At 42.5% G+C, this 4,631-nt stretch overlaps 1 long non-coding RNA gene across 1 annotated transcript; it reads left to right on the top strand.

The window, feature by feature from the left end:
• The first annotated feature begins 1,615 nt into the window (after positions 1-1,615).
• Positions 1,616-2,999, top strand: LOC146180530 (uncharacterized). The gene is made up of 3 exons (XR_014700385.1): positions 1,616-1,738; positions 1,839-1,934; positions 2,914-2,999. It is a non-coding gene; the product is annotated as an uncharacterized LOC146180530 (long non-coding RNA).
• The last annotated feature ends 1,632 nt before the right edge of the window (positions 3,000-4,631 follow it).

The following is a 4,631-nucleotide window of genomic DNA, read 5'->3' as shown; positions in this document are numbered from 1 at the left end:
AAAATCAACAGCACTGCATGGGGCAAGGCAAACGAAAAAAAAATTAAAACTTAAAACAATTACCTACAGTGTAATGAATGCGCGCACATGTGTCGCCAGCATATATGGTAACAAAATTGAAATTGCATAATAACGATGTTCTTTACGGAAGTTATTTTTGTTCGAAAGCTGTAATATATGGCTCATAATGATGCATTTGACCACAGCGTTTGACAGCGCTCTCCTAAGCATTGTTCAGAAACTATTCTTCAAACATTCATTGCCTTATTATCCAACCATATAATCACCGCACCGAAGGCGTTTCCCTTCAGAGAACTAAATAATTCTATCCCATCATGTCAACCAGGCAGCTAATTGCAATTCATATATATTAAAAGTAATGCAAGTGCGTTACTTTAGCAGTTTTGAGGCATTTTTAGAGAACACCACTCTCGAAGAATTTAACACATGATTGAGAATTAGGGTTCCTTTGTGAAATATTCTGCCGCTTTCACAAGCGCTGCTTCCGCGGGCTGAAAGATGATTATACCGCGCTTCTTTCTGAGGACAACCTTGTCCCAAGTTCGTAGATATAGTTTCAATGTTGACCCTTGCTTTCTTTCTATTTTTTCTTTACTGCCAATTTGGTGCTTCAGATCTTAGCTCGTCGAGTATTTTGTATTCCTTGCTGCTTTATATGCCCACGCTTAGTTCTACGCGCATTTTTTCTTGCTCTAAATGTCCACCTGATTTGAAAAAAAAATAAAAATGAATAACATGGGAATTTTTAACCTTGAAGTACTCGTAGTTATGGTCGTTTTTGCTTTTCTTTTCCTTAATAGGAATACAGCAAGTATACGGGCTGTTGCATCGCTCAGTTGCGCGTGATGACGTTTCAAGAGCACTCCGTCATGAACAGCGACCTGCGTGCCATCTTTAATAAAAAAAAATATGTCCATTTGTTCGAACCGAGGACGATTCCGTGAAAACTGAAGATTGTTTTACGTATGTGATTATTATTTGAAACTATGAGGTAAAACGTATTTTGCATTAACAAAAAAATATAGCGAAATTATCATTCCACTGAAAATGTTACCGGGCCAACAGTCGAGGCGATCAAAGAGCTCCGAACGCACTCCTCGTTGTTTTAGCGAAGCCAAGGGCAAAACTCTGCGCATTCCTCCTCACACGCTTGGCGCAAAGAACATATGGTTTCCATTCTCTCGTCCTTTTGTCGCCTCTCCGCCCGAGGGCCTTGACTAAAGCAATTCTCCAAACCGCTTTCAACTTCCCGTCTTGTAGCCTTTTCTCCCCGTAAAGCAGTCATCGCGGACGGACAGCGACCTTCACTGCCCTCTCTTTCCTCCCGGCTAGGCAGGCGTGGCTCACAATGCCCCCCACTCTACTCCCCCTCACTCTTCACTTCCTTCCCGCCAACTTTCCTGGCCGGCAGCCTTCTGGGCTCACGTGGTCTTTCATTTCTCTCACCCCCTTTCGAGCTTTATGTCTACTCTTTCGACAGATCTCAAGCAAAAAAAAAAAAAAAAGAGGGAGAGAAAACACAACCATCCTTCTGCCCCCTTCCAACCGTGCCTCAAAACTCGACACAAGCCGCTGATTCAGAGGCGTCTGGTCAGCCACACAATCCCCACCCGCTCGAGCTGCTTGAGCTCCCGCAGCTTTGGACAGCAGAACCGAAAAACCAAGCCTTGTGAAAGTTCCGATTCGTTTTAATGGCCATGCCTGAAAGAGGATATTTGTGAGTACCACCAGCATTTTAAGTTATTTGTTCATAACTGAGCTCTCTGAGATTATTTCTTGCTGTGTCTCCTTGTAAGATCGCTACTTTTTCTTACCAGGTGTATAAAGCATCAGATCCCTGGGATGTACTTTGCGTGGCAGCATTCATTTTGGATTGTTGCAACTGAGGTCTGCAAATCTGCGCTAGCCGTATGGTAAGATACTTTTTTTTTGCATTATTTGGTGCAGTATGTTGTCAGCCTTGATCATCATGTCAATAATCGATATGCTTGCGAGAACGAAAAGTCATTTATTTCGACCGCACCACGCCAGTCAGTTCTGAACTGTATTTTCAGCGCACTATTTTGTATGCATAAACTCTGGTCATAATGACAAAATTTACGGCGCAGAGGCGGCCAATTTGTATTGCAAAAGAAAAACGTGGTCCTGTAAAACATGACGCGTGTTTTGTGTGATTTTCAGGTTACAACTTCATCGCGCGTGTGTTGTGTGTCTGAAGTGGTCAGTTTCTTTTACAAACTATATTCAAAACTCAGAGTTAAGTCTAGCTTTCTGGGACATGATTTTTAGTTGCGAGCGAATATTTAATATTGTAATTTGCCGTTATGAATGCGCTATTGGAATGGTCTAAACGACGCATAGCTTATTCACGTATTTGATCTTTCTCTTGCGCTAATTCCGAGTAGTAGAAGTGTCATAAAATAGCCGCTTAAAATAGGTTATTTACAGTTGCTACCATAGTTGTTATACATTACCACACGTACAAACTTGTTCCGACAACAAACGTGATGCTAAGTTACGGATTTCTTTATTTTTTCAGTTCGAGTGTATCATACAAACCCCAAGCATCTGTGTCGTACGTTGTTTTGGCTGCAGCTTTGACAATTTTTAAAACGTTCTGTTTGCAGTAATGATGCGGTGCACACTAAATTTAGCAGCCGCGGTCGGAGTGCGACTGCCATTTTTTGTGTCTGTTTTTTCCTCTGTAGTTTCTTTTTAGTTCTTGCGGCAATCTATTCAAAGGAAAGCTATTGATTTGAAGCTTCCAGTTATGACGACGTCTTTCTTCTACAGGTGTTCGATCACAAAGGCACTACAAGTATAAGGGGGCAAGCACTGACTACCGTTTAACGAATAGATAACGGCAAATATCATTTTGTTTTATGTTTCCAGTGTCAACAACACATCCACATTGGAAGCCGTGCACTGCCAGATGTCGCAACCAATGTAACCAAGTTAATATGGCCGGCCTCACTGAGCATGCAGCTTATTTCAATCTGAATAAATCAGACAAGAAAGTTGCCTGAGGGCCAGCAGGTAGTGCTTTATTTTGCATTTTTACTCCACGGTCTAGCTGCACTTCTACTTTCCAAAAGTTTTCTGTCTTAATGGGATTTATGAATGTTGCTTTTATTTCCAGGTGCCATCTGCGAAAGGAAATACATTGTTATGCACGCTGCTCAAGTCCATATCTTTAAAGGCTGCATGGAGCTGCTGCCCCTACAACCGACCCCAAAAGAAGCTGCGATGAACGCAGCGCCTTCCTCCAACCTGGGACCTGAGAACACCTTGCCAAGGGACGAAAAGACAGGAGGAGCACTGAAGTCTAAGAGTTCTGCCTAAATGTTTCCATGCCCTGTAACACGTGCACACCTAATAAATCACCATGCAGTGAACCTTTCAGCTATATTATTTTCTGTGCATGGATATCCTCAGCATGCTTTATTTAAATAAAAAGCTGCATGAAAAATATCTGCACTGCATAAGTAGGGGATGGCTTTGCAGGTGCCTATTAGTCATAGCACGAAAAAGCAACTAGCTGGATTGCCAATTGCTCTGGCTGGATGCCAATAATGCAAAACCACTGGGCAAGATTGGATTGGAAATATTGGGTAGCCGATAAATCTGGCTGGATGCCAGTTGTGAATATCCAGCGAATAAGCATGGATACAAGATATTGGATGGCCAGTGGGCTTGGCGGGATGGCCGTGATATAACAACCAGTGAGTGAGCTTGGATGGAAGATATTGAGTAGCCACTGAGTGCCGTTGAATGCCAGTAAACAAGGTAGTATGCCAATACTGGTTTTGATAGGAGAGCCGATCAAATTGGTTGGCATATATCTTGGCTCTTCGTGCGCCCCAATCAGACGCCAATATTGACCAATATTGGGTCCAATATATCCCAATATTGGACCATTGGCGGTCCATTGACGGCGTGCTGCTTGGGTTCTTTGCGTTGTTTATACGGGTAAAGTTTTAGAGGGACAACACACAGCGGGTATGCGCATTCTTTTTTCTGTGTTTCATAAAATGTGTAATCCAGTATTTGTTTCTGTACAATTTAAAATGTAAGCAAGAAAAATAAACTTTTTGTCTTTTAGCACCACTGCCTTCTATTGTGTGCCACTGAGAACATCGGCTCAGAAACGGCAAAAATAAATTACAGAGAACATCGGCTCAGAAACGGCAAAAATAAATTATAGTAAGAACGGCTTCGGCGGCATGATTTCAAACTGCATGAGCTAAGTCAACCGCGCTTAATTTCTGCGAGAAGCGTAGTATATTTAAAGTAAAATGGTTTTGATTCGCCACTTTATTACGTCTGTATGCATGGCGTGCTTAGAAGAAAGCGTTAAAACCCTTGCTCTTCACTATAGATGATGTAGTTGAATCATTTACCAGACAAAGGTAAGTCGCAGTCGAAAGCATTGCTATCGGAACCGAAACTAAAACAGAGCTAAAGCACTAGTCTAAAATTTTGGAGGACGAAATTTGCGGTCAGACCAGTCGCTTGGGGCGCTGCCGTAACTGTGGTAGCTCGGCCGTTGGCCCAACGGGAGGGTCCACTCATTACGTAATATGTTTCCCTACGGCAATACTGCAGTACCG

Source organism: Amblyomma maculatum, chromosome 8, assembly GCF_055883805.1.
Source record: "Amblyomma maculatum isolate TAMU_Amacu chromosome 8, ASM5588380v1, whole genome shotgun sequence".
Taxonomy (NCBI): domain Eukaryota; kingdom Metazoa; phylum Arthropoda; class Arachnida; order Ixodida; family Ixodidae; genus Amblyomma; species Amblyomma maculatum.
This window is presented reverse-complemented; position numbering and strand designations above follow the sequence as displayed.